Here is an 18268-nt window from a genome sequence, read left to right on the forward strand (position 1 = left end):
GATAGTTTCCAGGGTCAGTAGTGGCACCACCTTTGTGCAAGGGGATGACAATGGCAGTTCTCCACTTTGCTGGAATGAATCCTGTACTTAGGCTGTGGTTGAATAGGATACTCAGTGGTGAAGCCAATTCTTGCTGGAGGTGGTACAGAATACAACCTGGCATACTATCAGGTCCCATGGAAGCTGTGTTCTTTGCCTTGGATAGAGCCTTTAACACTTGATCTACAGAGATGTGAGGTGTGCGACAAGTATCAGGGATGTCAAAAATGCCTTTGGGGGTGACAGGGCGGTGACATTTGCTCTGAACCTATCTGCTAGCAGGTTGGTTAAGTCAACAGGATCAGTGTAAGTGATATTGTTAAGTACTAATTCAGAGCATTCCTCCCTAGGTTGAAGTCCAGGTCAGAGGTATACACTAGGTGCTTTTCTACCTCTAAGGAAACCTGGATGAGTACAGCTCCCACCCCATGGTTCAAAGCATCCACCTGCACAACAAATTATTTACTGTAATCTGTGCTGGCTAACAGGGGGTCCTCCCAAATCCCATTTAAGCTTTCAGAATGCCTGTTCACAGACTGGAGTCTACACTACCTTGTCTTGCCTGTTTTTCCTCAAGAGGTCTGTGAGGGGAGCAACTATTGTACTATAATTGGGAAGAAACTTTCTGTAATACCCCACTGTTCGTAAGAATGTTCTCACCTGCTTTTTACTACAAGGGGCAGGTCATGCCTGAATGGCTTCCACTTTGGCAGGTTCTGGCTTGATCTTATCACACCCCACTCTATGTCCCAGGTAGGATGCTTTGCCATGCCCACCTGACACATACTGGACTAAATGGTCCAATCTACCCTTTGTAGTCTGCTCATGACCTCCTTGACATGCTGAAAGAACTCATGCAAGGAATGGCTGTAAATGGTAATATCATTCAGGTAAGCAAGAGGATAATCTCCTGCTTAGATATGATCTACCATCCTCTGGAATGTCGCTGGGGCAGTTTTCATCTCAAAGGGCATCTTTGTGAACTCATATAATCTGAAAGGTGTCACAAAGACTGACCTGTGTCTAGCAGTGGGAGTCATGGGCACCTGCCAGTAGCTCTTGGTCAGATCAATAGTAGTCAGATACTTAGCACCAACCAGCTGCTCTATGGCTTCACCTGTCCTAGGCATAGGTTGAGCATATGATACTTTCTGACTATTTAGTTTCATTTAGTCCATACAGAACCTGGTGGTACCATCTTTCTTTGGTATCAGCACCACTGGGGAGGCCCAGGGACTACTGGACACCTGGATTACCCCCAGTTCCAACATTTCCAGTACCTCCTCCCTCAGAGTCTGTTTGCCTCACTCAGGCACCCTATAAAGGACCTGTTTAATAGGCTGTTGGGGTCCTGTATCCACATGGCATTGCACCAGGTGGGTGCAGACAGGTTTCGCACTGAACATGCCCCAAAACTCCTGTAACACTGCTTGGATTTCGCAAACCTGTGGAGGGGATAGCCACTGTGACATTGCTAGCCCTTCCACTGAGGTGTCGGTCCGAGCTTCACTGAGGAGATCAGTCATCAGATCCCTCTCAGACTCAGACTCCTCCTGCCATCCACTGCAAATACTTAGCACCAGGACCTCCCTATCATGGTAAGGTTTCATCATGATAACATGGCACAGTTTGGTCTCCCCTGCTTGGCAGTTCTACCATATAGTTAACATCATTGAACTTCCTTACCACTTTGAAGGGTCCATCTCAACCTGCCTGCAGCTTATTGTGTCTGTCAAAAATGAGAACCATAACCTCCTGTCCCACAGCATACGCTCGGGTTTAAGCATTCCTGTCATACTAGACCTTTTTCTGCTGTTGGGATCCTGACAGATTCTCCTGGGCCAAACCCATGAGCTTCCTAAGCCTTGTCCTGAGCTTTAGGACATATGTCACAACAGACTTCTTGCAGGATTCACACTCACCTTCCCTTCCCACTCAGTACAAAGCAAATCTAAAGGTCCTCTCACCCTATGCCCATACAGCAACTCAAAGGGTGAAAAACCTATGGATTCCTGGGGTACCTCTCTATAAGCAAACAGCAGATGTGGCAAATATTTGCCCCAGTATCTCTTAAACTGGTCTACAAATGCCTGTAGCATGGCTTTTAGTGTAGAGTTTAACCTCTCCGCAAGACCATTAGTCTGGAGATGGTGGGGTGATCTTTAGGTGCTTCACCCCATGAAAATCTCTGGCAAAGCATATGCCATCTTCTCTGCCTCAGTGGTATACAGACCCACTGCCTCAGGTTATCTACTAGCATAATCTACTAACACCAGGATATTCTACTTCCCCGTGGAACTTGGGGTACTCAGAGGCCCCACAATAGCCATAGCTACCCCTTGAAATGGCTCATCAATCACAGGCAAAAGCATCAAAGGAGCTCTGACCTTGTCTCCTGCCTTGCCTACTTTTTGGCACTGCTCACCAATCCTTCAGTACCCTGTTACATCTCTTGCAATCCCAGACCAATAAAAGTTCTGCATAATACGTCTCTTGGTATTCTTTATGTTCATATGACCTGCAAAAGGAATGTCATGGACTATGGCTAGAAGTGCCAGATGGTAGGCTGTAGGCATCCAACTGCTGTATTACCTCACCCTCTAGCCCTGCCTCAGGGGTCCACTCTCAATTCCATAACCCTTTGTTCCAGTATATAGAGTCCCCCTTTCCTTGAGAATCAGGTGCTTCCTTAGCTACCTCCCTCAAGCCATGTATTGTAGTGTCTGAGAGTTGACCCTGTCTCAGCTGTACTTTTATGACTCTTTCTAGCTCCTCTTCCACAGAATGTCTGGTATCCTCTGACAGCAGTGCTTCACTGTCAGCCTGGGTACTACCACTCACCGCTGTCCTTGCAGTCATTCGGCCCAAGCGAACATTGGTACCTACCAGGAGCTGTAGCTCACCTTCAGGCTCACTGCTACAGGGTAGCTCCCTCCCTGAAATATCCACCTCATCAGTCCTCGCTTCAGGTGTGGTGTCTGTCTGGGTTTCTCCAAGGCTACCACACCCATATGCATGTCTCCAAGCCTGACTGTGTGTAACTGCATGCCACAAGGTACTGCATTATTAAAATCAGCCCCTATCAGGACATCTGCAGGGATATTCTCAAACACACCTACTTGCTTGCTTCCTTTTTCACCCTCCCAGTCAAGGTGAACCCTGGCCATAGGCATTTGGAATAGGGTCCCTCCTAAAGCTTTGACTGGAGTAGACTGCCCAAGCAAGTACTGTTTCTCTTTAATCACTGTAGGCTTCAAAATGGTTATGTCAGAGGTTGTGTCTCTCTTAGCATTGGCCTGTTTCCCAACCACTAAGACAGGATATAACATCTTATGATAGTTTGGTAACCCTGTTGTTTTCAGACAACTTACCACTGGCATAGTGTTATTCCTACTTGCTGGCTCCCCCACCTTGCCTCATTGGACATTTGTATGATACATGGCCCCACTGGTTACATTTAAAACTTTTAACCCCTGATCCTGGCTGTGTACCTGAACTAGTGGCTTCCTGTGTTACAGGGTGGAGTCTGTTGGGGTGGTTTAGGTTGCCCACCATGTGCAGCACTGGGTATCCCTTTCTTGTGCAGTGATGCTCCGCTTGCTAAGTAGATATCCCTCATTTTCCCCAGCTCATGTGCAGAGTTACACTCTTGGTCTGCCGACCAGATTCTCTTGTCCTCAAGCAAACTGCTAAGGGCTTGTTCCCTCATCAAAAGGTCTGCCAGTCCTTCAAAAGTGGTGACCTGGCACCCACTCACCCACCGATGAAAATAAGTGCTTAACTCAGTAATATAATTACACACACTTTCATTTGCCTTGCATCTATGCTCAAAACTTTTTTCTGTAAGTTTCAGATGTTAATTTAAAACATTCAAGTAAACAGTTCTTTACTTTTTCATAGTTTAAACAATCAATATCAGACAATTTAGAAACAGCAGTTACAGTTTTACCATGGGTAAGGGGGTCAGGAACCATACTGAGAGCTCTTGGTCAACATTATACTGTTTATATACTCTTTCAAATGTATGAATTAAACTAACAAAATTATCACCATCTGGAAATTGTGCAAGAAATTTACTGACCTTATCACGTCTGGAGTTCAGTTATTCCCTTCCCCATTACCTCCATGACTCTGACAAAGAGTCAGCATCTCCCTCTCATGTTCATGCTGCTTCTCATTTTCTTCAGCCTCCAAACTCCACAGTCTCTCTGCTGTTTCTAATTCCAAATGTTTGGCCTCCAGTTCAAGTCTCTTTAACTCCACATGGGGTTTTAACTCCTCTAAGGATAAAGTGAACTGTCCTGTTTCTGAGGGCTGCAAATTCCCATCACCAGACTGGTTATCTTCCTGGTTGCTAGTCTGAGTTGTGACTAAGGCTGAAATCATTTCCTTCTTAGGTTGGCATACACCAGTTCTTTGACTTCACATACTTTGTCCAACTGGTTCCTTGTCAGCTTGCTACAATCCTCTGCTGACAACCTTGCCTGCTTTCCCTAACTAAACTAAAGTAACAATAAATTAATAAATAAATAAATAAATAAATACATAAATAAATAAATAAGTAAGTTGGTGTTGTTGTGTCTTTCGGCTTTTCCTGGTTAGGGTCACCACAGCGGAACTCCGGTCCGCTAATGATCGGCAGTAGATTTTTACGTGCCGAGTAAATAATAAATGAATAAAACTTTTTTGAAATGAAATTCTGAATGTTTATATATGTACGTATTAAACAAATTTGTTTCTTTGAACAGTCTCACGGGCCCTGCCAACATGATCTCACTCAGAGATTTCTCAATAGAGGATATCAGGCAGGATCATTGAATCATGCACAAATGTTTGCTGACCAACAGGACAAAACTCAGCTATTGCAATATAGGGACCAAACCAATTCTAAAAATCAAACTTCACAACCTATTAGGTTAGTAACCACATTTGGATCTAATACAAATTGGTTCAGGGACATCATTAATAACCAATGGGACATTTTGTTGGCCCAAGAAAAATTAGGTCATTGTCTTACATCTCATTGTTTATTTTCATATCGGAGAGGTAGAACCATTAATTCACACTTTACTCATTATAAACATCACACTGAGTCGATTAAACAGCAACCAATGCTGTTTGGAGACAAATTGACAGGCAGCATAGCCTGTGTTCACTGTCATGCCTGTAAACATATAGTTAAAACAAAGGAGTTCGCCAGCAAAAATACATCCAGATATTATGAAATTAGATGTTTTGGGAACTGTAGTAGTGATTGGGTAATCCATTTAGCCACCTGTTTTTGCTCTGCGTTCTATGTAGGGCAAACATCTAGAACTTTCAGATTCAGAATCAGTGAACACTTAAGTGATATTAAGATCAATAGATTATCCAATGCACTATATAAACACACTTGGAAGCACAAAACCGCTAAGTTCACGTTCATTATAATTGACAGAATTGAACATAAAACATGTAAATCAGGATGGCATACTATTTTAAATCAGAAAGAATCAGACTGGATTGTGAGGTTAGGTGCACTATTTAATCCTGGCCTGAATGAGTTAAGTTGATTTGTTTAATTATTTAAACTAATAATGGATAATTGCAATCTATTTTTCTGATTATTTTACTATATAAACATGTGGAAGTGTCTGTTCAGACTAATGCACTGAAGAAGGCGAATACTCAGCCGAAACCGGTTTGCTGCTCATGGATTTTTTTGGGTTTGCCCTAATAAATATATATAAGTTGTTTGTAACTTCTCCTGGTGCTGGATATATTTTTTGAGCTTCATATTGGTTTAATCCGTGCACCCTGTTCCTTGCATGTATTTGGTTGGTAAATATTAATATAATCCATAGGCTTGTTTTACAAATGTAAAGAGAACTATATGTTAGGATTAAACTATATGTTGTACTGAGCTTCAAAAATGTAACCACAGAGCACCCTCCTGGAATAAAGCTGTTAAGTAAAGAATTTTACAACTGTGTTTGATCTCAAGCTTGGAGACAGGATGTCTGGGCTAGGAAATTCTTTCTATTGTTTTAAGACAAAGATAATTACTAGACTTTACATGTAAAGTATCCTTTATTGCTGTGGCTTCCTGGCAGGTGCAAGATTACAAATATATGTTAAATTGTGAGTTCTGTAAGCATGGGAAACTTCAGCAGAGGTGACAAGAATGATGTAATCTGAAATGACTCAGCAGTAAGGTGTATTATCAATTTAAGGGCTATCTCAGAAAGAAAGCACAGAATTCACTATCTTGCCTTGGATCTAGTAAGAACATCCACTCACAAGCATTTGCTTTCTCTGTATGGTCTAGAGTACTTTCATGTATTTGGTGATACTGTACAAAGCCACTCCAATAGCCTTGCTGTTCATCACACTTACTAATTGGATCACAGTAATATTGCACAGTAAAATTGAACACCCTTTGGTAAGGGCCTTTACAGTAGCTGATAAGGGTAGTTAGTGGCAGTGGATTACTACCTTATAGCCTGGGTGGAAGAGGGCATAGCTGGATAACCTGTGCCAGCCTTCCCTAGGAGTGTCTGTTAGTTTGTATATAAACCAGATCTCAAAGTGTGTGTGTGTCAGCTACTAGGGCAGGGACATGAAGTACTGGTTGGACAGAGAGGGAGGTTTTGCTTGACTACTCAGCTGAGATCTGAACTGTATAGCTGTGCCAGTAGGGAGTCTTATTGGGGATCTAGAGAGAAAGGGAGAAAATAGCCCCAGACTGACTGTGATCTATGTGTGTCTTAAGGGAAATTGTACTTTATTGTATGTATACTTGTTATCCTTCTAACGTGGAAGCCCCTCACTGGTGCTAGTGGTGAGGATTGAGGCTCCTTGATTACTTGACCAGTGCATGGGTGTCACAATAAGTATTCTCAAAGGTTAAATATTCTCTAAAAGACCAGCCACAATGAAAAGTTTAAATACACTTAATAATAAATAATAAAAGAACATGAAAATACAAAATATCTATTTACAATAAACACCAGAGTGTTAATCACAGAAAATATTAAAAATAACACAGCTGGAAAGATTCACGCAGTTACAGAAAAACACTACTTAACTATTCTCAGTATATTTTCCTGACTGATCAAGAGAATTACTGTTCCTACTTACTTAACAGAGGAAGGCAAGATGATGTAGGTGAGGGATTCTTCTATGTCAGGTTCCAAGAAACAGACAGCCTTACACTTCTTTTTCACCTAATATTATAGGTTCATAGGTTCATAGGTAGGTACTAGGCTATCTGCTCGAGGGCATTTATAAGCCTAGCCAGAGTGTGTCAGCTTTCGCCACCCCATTGCTTAATTAACTGATCCTCTGTCAGGCAGAGCCAATGAAGTGATCCCAGGGATGTATTTTCTGTTACCCATCCACTCGTCAAGGTTTCTCTTGAAGAGTGTTAGGGAGGGTCTCTGCCTAATGTAGTTTGGAATTTTGTTCCAAAGCATGGGGAGTCTCTGTGACAGGACTCTATCCCTCCAGCATGTTCTATTTATTGTTGTGGTGAGGTTTAGCTCACTAGAGCATGCGGCTTGCAGTGACTTGGATTTCTTTAGGTGGAGCATGTCCGTCAATTCTGAGTTGGACATGGCTTTGTAAGTCAGGCAGAGATCACCTCTGAGTAAGCAATAGGCCACTGAGTACAGCTGGAGTTCTTTCAGTCGAGCTGCATAGGACATATGTTTGAGGCCAGTAATCCTCTCGGTGAGGTACTTTTGTGGTCTTTCCAGCTCTTCATAGAGTCTTGTGAGGTACATCAAAAATGGGGCATTGCACTCTATGATGGGTCTAATGAGTGATGAGTAGAGGGGCACTATAACCTCTTTATTTCTAGATGCGAACCCTTTAGTAATTAGATGGGCCATATAGAAGGATTTCCTAACTACTTTGACAATATGATTGTCAAAGGAGAGATTACTATCTACCTGGGTCCCCAGATCTCCTATTACCTCTTCTGTATTAAGAGGGCTGCCATCTATGTGGTAATTCATGGGTGATTTATTTTTCCCAAATGGGAAGACTATGCATTTTTTGGCATTTAGCTTGAGGCCATGACTTTGACACCAGGTGTCCATCTCAGTAAGGCCCTTTTGGAGGATGTCCGTGTCAGCCGGAGAGTCAATTAAGGCTCCCAGTTTGCAGTCATCAGCGAACTTGCTTAGCTATAGTCTGCCTGTGTTTGCCTGTACTTCTTGAAGTATATGCCTAACAGTAGGGGTCCCAGGACCAAGCCTTGTGGGACATCATTTGTGACTGGTTTAGAGTCGGACCTGGAGCCCACTATTCTTACCGTGTTAGTTCTGTCTGCAAGCCAGTTGGCAACCCATCTCATGACCTAGGGGTTATGTTTAGGCTGGTGAGTTTTTCTGTAATAACAGAGTGGGGAATGGTGTCAAAAGCCTTGATGATGTTAAGGTAGGCTGTGTGAACCACCTTTCCCTCATCTATGGCCTTGGTGACTGTCTCGAAGAAGTCAACCAGGTTTAGTAGGCATGATCTGCCCTTAACAAAGCTGAACTGGGCCGGGTCAAGTGTTTGGAGGTTTCCAATGTCTTTGTTAATGAGTTCTATGATGATGAGCTCCATAGCCTTGCAGACCAGGCTAGTCGGGCCTATGGGGCGATAGTTGCCAGGGTCAGTTTTGGCCCCTCCTTTGTGGAGAGGAATAACCATTGCTGTGTGCCATTCTATGGGCACATAGCCTGTGGAGAGGCTGAAGTTGAACAGCGTGTTTAGGTGGGGGGTTAGTTTGTTCTGTAATTCATGCAAGACGCAGCCTATGACACCATCTGGTCCCATTGACGCTGTGTTTTTGGCTTTTGAAAGGGCTGTTTTCACCAGTGCGTCTGTGATTTTTGGGACACTACACTTTTCTGGTATTGTTGTGGGCCCTTTTGGGGGCGAGAGGGGGGTGAAGTTTGCACTGAATCTATCTGCCAAGATGTTGGCAATATCAGTAGGTTCAGTATATTTTGTGCTATTTTGCACTAGTTCAGTGCATATCTGCGAGTTGCCACTTAGATTCTTAACATAGCTAAAGAAGGCTTTGTGGTTATCTTTTGAATCCCCTGGCCATTTTTCTTTCGAAGTTAGCCTTGGATGATTTCATGAGGGACCTTAGTTTCTTACTGATACTGATCAGGAATGTCTTTCCTTCTTGGGATTTGCTTTTTTTCTGAACTAGTTTCCTCCTTCTATTCTATAGCCTGTTTATTGCAGGGGTCCACCAAACTGGATTCTTTCTCTTAGAGGAGTGAGTCTTGGTTTTTCTAGGGATGGCACAATCCATGCATCCTTGTAGGTGCTCATAGAGTGCATTTGTAAAGGTTTCTGCATCTTGGGCAACATTATCCTTGAGCGTGGGGGCTGTGAAACTTACCACCTCTGTCTTAAGTAAGGAGAAGTTTGCTTTAGAAAAGTTTTTTACTGTGGTTTCCTTAGTTGAGTTGGTGGTGGGGTGTGGACATTCAGTGTGGACAGCAGTGTTTAAACCTGGGCTCCTACCAGCCCCTAGCTTTATTATCTACTTTGCTTCACTGCATTCAGTTTCATTGACAACATCCCCACCTCTAACAGTTTTGCTAATCAATTGTATTACCATGAATTTAAATAAATTACCTTCTTTTTCACTTATATGTTGTGTTAAGGTATTACGCAGATTCTGATGTCTAATTTCATACAAATGTCCAAAAATCCTGTTCTTAAACATACAGTTGGTTTAAACACTGCTGTTCCTTTAAAACCTTTCCTAAGGAAGAGGAGGGTAAAATACTAGGATTGGATTGGATGGTATGGTATTTAAATTGCATGTTTCAACTACTTAAATGTATCTAAGGAAGGGCTTGTTGCCTGAAAGCGCTAATGTGCACTTTTATTTATTTGTTTTAATAAAAGGTTTTATTGTATTCAGGAAATTGCCTTGTTGTCTCTTCTCACAAGTTTTATTGGAATATATTTGGTGTTTGCGAAAAGGATGGACATGGCTGTGATGAATATGTATTTTAAAAAGAGGGAGAAGCATAGGGTGACATACAAGAGTGGGGGAAGATGCACACAGGTGGATTATATCTTATGTAGAAGGGCCAATCTGAAGGAGATTGGAGACTGTAAAGTGGTGGCAGGGGAAAGTGTAGTTAGGCAGCATAGGATGGTGGTTTGTAGGATGACATTGGTGACCGAGAAGAGGAGGATGAGTGTGAGGGCACCACCAAGGATCAAATGGTGGAAATTGAAAAAGGGTAATTGTGAGGTGATGTATAGGGAAGTGTTAAGACAGGCACTGGGTGTCAGTGAAGAGTTACCGAATAGCTGGATAAGTACAGCAGAGCTAGTAAGAGAGATGGCTAGAAGGGTGCTTGGTGTGACATCTGGAAAGAGGAAGGAAGACAAGGAGACCTGGTGGTGGATTGAAGAAGTAGAGGAGAGTATACAGAGAAAGAGGCTGGTGAAGAAGAAGTGGGATTGCCAAAGAGATGAAGAAAATAGACAAGAGTATAAGGAGATGAGGTGCATAGCAAAAAGAGAGGTGGTGAAGGCTAAGGGTAAGACATATGAAGAGTTGTATAAAAGGTTGGACACTAAGGAGGGAGAAAAGGACCTGTACCAATTGGCTAGACAGAGGGACCGAGCTAGTAAAGATGTGCAGCAGGTAAGGGTGATAAAGGATAATGAGGGAAACATACTCACAAGCGAGGAGAGTGTGTTGAGCTGATGGAAAGAGTACTTTGAGGGGTTGATGAATGAAGAGAATGAGAGAGAGAGAAGGTTGGATGATGTGCAGATAGTGAATCATGAAGTGCAGTGGATTAGCAAGGAGGAAGTAAGGATAGATATGAAGAGGATGAAGAACGGAAAGGCTGTAGGCTGTTGGTCCAGATGACATACCTGTGGAAGCATGGGGATGCTTAGGTGAAATGGCAGTGGAGTTTTTAACTAGATTGTTTAATGAAATCTTGGAAAGTGAGAGGATGCCTGAGGAGTGGAGAAAAAGTGTTTTGGTTTGGTTCCAATTTTTAAGAATAAGGGTGATGTGCAGAGCTGTAGTAACTACAGCGGGATTAAACTGATCAGTCACAGCATGAAGTTATGGGAAAAAGTAGTGGAAGCTAGGTTAAGAAGGGAGGTGATGATTAGTGATCAGCAGTATGGTTTCATGCCAGGAAAGAGCACTACAGATGTGATGTTTGCTCTGAGAGTGTTGATGGAGAAGTACAGAGAAGGTCAGAAGGAGTTGCATTGTGTCTTTGTGGATTTAGAGAAAGCATATGACAGGGTGCCTAGAGAGGAGTTGTGGTATTGTATGAGGAAGTCGGGAGTGTCAGAGAAGTATGTAAGAGTGGTACACGATATGTACGAAGGTAATGTGACAGCGGTGAGGTCTGCGGTGGGAGTGACGGATGCATTTAAGGTGGAGGTGGGATTACATCAAGGATCAGCTCTGAGCCCTTTCTTATTTGCAATGGTGATGGACAGGTTGACAGACGAAATCAAACAAGAGTCCCCGTGGACTATGATGTTTGCAGATGACATTGCGATCTGTAGTGAGAGTAGGGAACAGGTGGAGGAGACCCTGGAGAGGTGGAGATATGCTCTAGAGAGAAGAGGAATGAAGGTCAGCAGGACTAAGACAGAATATATGGGTGTGAATGAGAGGTGAGGATGCAGGGAGTAGAGGTGGCGAAGGTGAATGAGTTTATGTACTTGGGATCAACAGTTCAGAGTAATGGTGAGTGTGGAAGAGAGGTGAAGAAGAGAGTACAGGCAGGATGGAGTGGGAGGAGAAGAGTGTCAGGAGTGATTTGTGACAGATGAGTACCAGTAAGAGTGAAAGGGAAGGTCTACAAGAGGATAGTGAGACCAGCTATGTTATACGGGTTGGAGACAGTGGCACTGACAAAAAGGCAGGAGTCAGAGCTTGATATGGCAGAGCTGAAGATGTTAAGATTTCCACTTGGTGTGACGAGGATGGACAGGATTAGGAATAAGTATTTTAGAGGGTCAGCCCAGGTTGGAAGGTTTGGAGACAAAGCCAGAGAGGCAAGATTACATTGGTTTGGACATGTGCTGAGGAGGGATGCAGAATATATTGGGAAAAAAATGCTAAGGCTGAAGCTGCCAGGTAACAGGAAAAGAGGAAGGCCTAAGATAAGGTTTATGGATGTGGTGAGAGAGGACATGCAGGTAGTTGGTGTGACAGAGCAAGATGCAGAGGACAGGAGGAAATGGAAACAGTTGATCTGCTGTGGCGACCCCTAACAGGAGCAGCTGAAAGAAGAAGATTTGGTATGAAGAGACTTTGGTGCAGGGAACGCATTTTTGCTTAGGTTAGTTACAGGAAAGATGGGAAACAAGCGCAAATGTGGTCTTTTAAACCAGAAAGTTGAAAGAGACGGACAAACTGTCCAAATCGTCAATAAACTACAATTTCTGGGCCAAGAACCTCTCCTCTCATGGTAGACAGGCTACCTAGTGCTTACTACTCCTACTGATAAGCTAGAAGGCTTTCCTCCAATACAGAAAGGCTTGCGGGGCTCAGAAGCTTACCAACAGTCCTGGATACAGCAACTCTGTATCTGGACTAGGCTAGTTACAGGAAAGGTGGGAAACAAGTGCAAGCGTGGCTTTTAAACCAGAACATTGAAAGAGATAGAAAAAAAGTCCCCAAAGGCCAATAGCTGTAATTTCTGGGCCAGGAACCACTCCTCTTGTTATAGATAGGCTACCTAATGCTTACCACTCCCACTGATAAGCTAGAAGGCTTCCCTCCAACACAGAAAGGCTTGGGGGTCTCAGAAGCTTACAAAGAATCCTGGATACAGCAAATCTGTATCTGGACTTGACTAGTTACAGGAATGTTAATACATTATTTCTGTACAGAATGACATCACATACAGCTGGCCATCTGACTTCTGGTTCCCATGCAACCCCAACCCCCATTGCTAGAAACTACCAGGATCTAGCACCTACATATCAATAATACTCACAAAAGAGCATTGCTCAGATCTGTTTCAGCTTCTGGAAGTCATAAGACAATTACAAATGTTTACTTCTCCTACAGAGGCTAATAAACAATACTTTTTACAGACATTGCATCTCTGGCTTCATTCAAAACTTTGAGATAACATCTCTATGGCCTAGGCCCAGTAATATAATTTCTTACTATTTCTCAAAGTTAGCTGGGGCTGAGCTTAACCTCTTCTCTTCCGGTATCCTCTGTTAACATTCAGTTACAATACAGTCAGGACCCACTTTTGGTAAATTTTTAACACAAGCAACTTTACAAATCCCTTTTCAACACAAGCATCTGTACAAATCAGTTCAATATTCAAATAACATATAATTCTTTACTAAATTCCATCTAGCTGTGCTGGCATATGTTACACATCCACTGCCCTTCTTCTCCTGACATAGTTGGCAGTACCTCCTACCATCACATCTCTCTCCCCTTTGAAGTCTCTACCTAGTTTTCCAAGTGTCCCTTGGGAAATATTGCTTGAGAGGAATGAGCCTATCTGGCAATACATTAACTCATAACTTGTCTTGAGACCCCATTTGCGTTGGCATTGCTAACTCTACTATGGTGCTGCACTGTCATGTCATATGCCTGCAACCCTAGGCTCCAGTTAGTAACTTGGCATTGTGATGGCTGTCTTGATGTAGCCATGTTAAGGGGTTGTGGTCTGTAACTATAGTGAATCTCCTTCCATACAGATAGTGTAGGGTTGAAGTATTTGCAGTGCCCATACTATGGCTAAACATTCTTTTTCTGCAGCTGCATAACATTCCTCCCTAGTTTGAAGTCTACAGCTCAGATATACCACTGGGTGCTCTTTTCCCTCTGAGGAAACCTGGATGCATATTCTTTGCTGTAATCTGAACTGGCTATCACAGGGGGATATTCCCAAAGCCCCTTTAAGCTTTTGGAATGCTGCTGGCAGGCTGGGATCCACACTACCTTGTCTGGCCTGTTTTTCCTCTTCAGGTCTGTGAGAGGAGCAGTTATTGTACTGTAATTGGGAACAAATTTTCTATAGTACCCCACTGTCCCCAAGAATGTCCTCACCTACTTTTTGGTAAAATGGGCGGGCCATACCTGAATGGGTTCCACTTTGCCAGGTTCTGGCCTGATCTTACCAATTCCCGCTCTATGTCCCAGGTAAGAGACCTCTGCCATACCCACCTGACACATATTGGACTTAATGGTCAGCCCTGCCCTTTGCAGTCTGCCCAGGACCTCCCTGACATGCTGAAAGTGCTCATGCAAGGAATGGCTGTAAATGGAAATATCATCCAGGTAATCAAGGGCATAATCTCCTGCTTCTGCTAGGATATGACCTACCAGTCTGTGGAATGTCACTAGGGCAGTTTTCATTCCAAAGGGCATATTTCTGAACTCGTACAATCTGAAAGAAGTCACAAAGGCTGACCTCTCTCTAGCGGTGGGAGTCAAGGGCACCTGCCAGTAGCCCTTGGTCAGATCAACATGCTTCTTACAGATATTGGGTCATTGGCTTCATTCAAAACTGTTAAATAACATTTTTATTGCCTAGGCCCAATAATTTAATTTCTTACTGTTTCTCAAAGTTAGCTGGAGTTGAGCTTAACCTTTTCTCTTCCAGTATCCTCTGTTAGCATATATACTTAATTCAGTTACAATACAGTCAAGACCAAATATTGGTATATTTTGGTTTTATGTTGAGGACTGACAGTTGCACTTTGGATGGCTTTGCAAACTCTGTTTTGATCCCAATGACCTTTCCTTACTAGAAGGAAATCTACCTAAGTTGCATGTTGGCCAGTCTTGTATGTGATCTTGTAATGGTCTCTTTTGCTGAACCATGTGTTTTTCACCATCAAGCCATTTGCCAGAAGAAGTCTGGAATGGCTTGTCCTTATTTATTTTCTGTTGCCCAACACATGTGGACCCTGGCAGTCAGTTGATATAAGGATTAAGGTATTTTCCTCATTGACATAAGTTACAAGGTTTGATCCTGACCTCCATTCACTGCCTGTTTTGAGTTTGAATGTTCTCCCCATGTCTTTGTGATGTTCCTGCCACCTCCCAAAAACATGCTGAGCATTTCCACTTAAATAATTGAATGTATTTGGTTTAAATCTGCCTTCCCAGTTCCCAGTTAAATTTGACAGGTATATGAAAAGAGCATACCCACAATTCATAGGTTCATAGAGTCATTCTAGGCTAACTGTCCTTGGGGGCCATTTTAAGCCTAGCCAATTGTCCCATGTGAGAATTACACCCTGCACTTTGTGTTCATAAGGTAAACACCTTCACCATTATGCCAACCTCCCATTGAACAGATGTGTGGGCAGCAACACAAATTCTGTGTTGTGTCTATTTGGAGGGAGGGGTTGTTTACAGCAACTAATTTAGGTGTCACCTGTGTTTTTTTGTACCCTCTAAATCAGAGACCATGGATCATAGATTGGGTATCATGTCAGTTCTAGTCACTCGCCAGTGTAAAAATTGGCTATAGATGATTTGGTCGTGTTGACTAATGTCACCAAAAATAGGCATGGGTACTAGCAGGTGCTAAGTGGGTTGAGGAGACAGCCCACTCTAACCTATGCCAAGAATCCATAGCAATGGTGGGGAGTCTATGTCCCCCTTTTGGCCAGTGTATGCCTGCCATAATGCCCTACAGCCCTAGGTCAATAAGCTTCTTGATGGCCAGTATCCTGATGTCCAGTCTGGATTACTTGGAAAAATTCTGTTGAATAAAATTTGGAAAACTAATCAAACTTCCAATAATGCACTAAGGATTGCTACACAGAATATAGGTTCCTGACAGAACATAACTTGGAAATGGACAACATGATGGTGAAGAAGTGACATGGTATCTTGTGTATCAAGGAGACAAGGTGGAAGGGTAGTGCAACACATTCCCTTTGCTTGGGATCCAGTATCTACTACTCAGGGAAGGACAGACTAAAAATGTTGTGGGAACTATGAAAAGAGATAATCTTCTGAAGATAGTGAAGGATGTCGATAGTATTAGTGACAGACTCAAGGCAATCAGACTCCAGTGTGAAGATAGGGCAGTGTTCATAAACTCAGTCTATGCCCCACAGCAAGGTTGTGATGGTGAGGAAAAGACTGCATCCAAGCAGCAGTTGGATGACCTACTAGATAAAGTGGGACAAAATGAATTGGGGCTGACAATAACAGCTCTGTGTACTCATATTGGGGCAGGAGCAACAGGCTATGAAGGCTTTCACAGATGTACAAGTTCAGTGATTATTTAAGTGCCTTTTCTTGGGCATTATGGTTCCATTTCACAATGCATTAAAGCATTTATGTGCTAGAAACATACCAGTAGCACCTTAATATGTGTGTGTGTGTGTGTGTGTGTGTGTGTGTGTGTGTGTGTGTGTGTGTGTGTGTGTGTGTGTGTGTGTGTGCGTGCGTGTGTGTGTGTGTGTGTGTGTGTGTGTGTGTGTGTGTGTGTGTGTCAGCTAATCGGAACACACACACACACACACACACACACACACACACACACACACACACACACACATAAAATTGTTAGTATTATTATTTTTCTCTACTACTTTTTTACAATTGCACTTTCTTAAAAGTAACACACTATATGATATTCCAGAATTTAAACACCTAGAAAAATAGGAAGCAGCTGAGAACACTGAAAAAGTAAATGCAGGAAATGGGACACCGTTAAAGTTGATGTAACATGCAGACTGATTAGAGAGAATTGCAGAATTGCTTACTTCATGTTCAGCTGATATAATTCACGGGTTGTAAGTTATGTCAGACTGAACGCTATTAATGAATGCCTTTGCTGGATTAAGGCCTACTTGGCATAGTTCCTCTGCAATAAAAATACAGACATTTAAAAACTTATGAGGAGCCACCTCATTAAGAGAGACAACAGACATTGCTTTACTATTTTCTATAACTAAAGGGATACTGTGGTGTGAAGGCATGGTATTGTTTCTGCTTCTTTTTTTTCAGCCCCCTTCAGCCAACAGTATTTTAATAATGTAGAGACAAGAGAAATCCCATAGAAAATAACTTCAGTCTGAAACATATCTTACCCAAGTCACATTAGTAGAAGCAAATCAACAGAGATGTATTAGAAGCTATCATAACTCTTGTCAAGCATTGGAAAGTTTTCATTTGAAAACATTCCACAAAACTGGCAAACGTGAAGCCCATAACTTGCTCATGTCAAACACAGACGCTAAAACAGAAATGACCAACAAATAATCTGCAATGCTGTAGCAGTAACCAAGAATGGAGTCAGAAGCATCATGCCTTCTTCATGCTTCACACAGCCTTTGTTTGCAATAACTGATCTGTAATCCAGGCATCCTGTTTCTTTCTTTTAATTAACAGCAAGTCTAGTATCAGAGGTAATAAATGTCTCAAAAAATGAACAGAATCAACAGCCAATAGGCAAAATGCAGTATAATTTTACTGCAAATTAGTTTGGCATGTGTAAGTATACAATACAGACTGGATGGACCTTCTTAATAGCACTGACAGTGCAATAAAAATGGTGTATCTGCATAAACTACACTATGAAACAAGGTACTGTTGTCAGCAATTAGCTGTAATTCTGGCTACTTCCACCCTTCACCTGAAATGAGGGAACAGCACTTCCCATAGTAGTTTCCTGAATAGTAGATACTACTGTTTGCAAGGAAAGTAAAATATACAGCAACATTAGTCTCCAATTATTACCTTACATTACTTCCCATCATCTTCTCTTAGAAATGCGATATGCAAGATGCATATGGCTATGTCTAGAACTATAATGTGAAAGATAAAAAAATCATGATTCATCGCTTTTCTGATCAGCACTCTGCATAGGCTTTGTACTGCAGAGCATTGTGTGCAGAAGTATACTGATTGTACCAAAAATTATATAGAAGCCTGATACTCTTCATATTATCTGTTCTGCAGGATATACACCATGTAGTTTTAGCAGCTGTATTTAATCATAATACATTCATTTCATCTCCACACCACTACCAAGATGTGTAGCTACACATCATTTTTACTTAAAAATAAAGAACATGCATGTTTATTCTATGGAGTGGATAAATACAATAATAAACACAGTAAATGCATGCAGTTAATAGTAGAAGACACAGCAGGCATCATGTTTAAGAACTTCATCTCCCAAGATGAGGTACTGCCTGTCTGGAGTTTGCATGTTTTTTTCCCATGTCTGTGTGGAGTTTC

This window comes from Protopterus annectens, chromosome 1.part2 (genome assembly GCF_019279795.1).
Source record: "Protopterus annectens isolate FY-2018-M chromosome 1.part2, PAN1.0, whole genome shotgun sequence".
In the NCBI taxonomy this organism is placed as follows: domain Eukaryota; kingdom Metazoa; phylum Chordata; order Ceratodontiformes; family Protopteridae; genus Protopterus; species Protopterus annectens.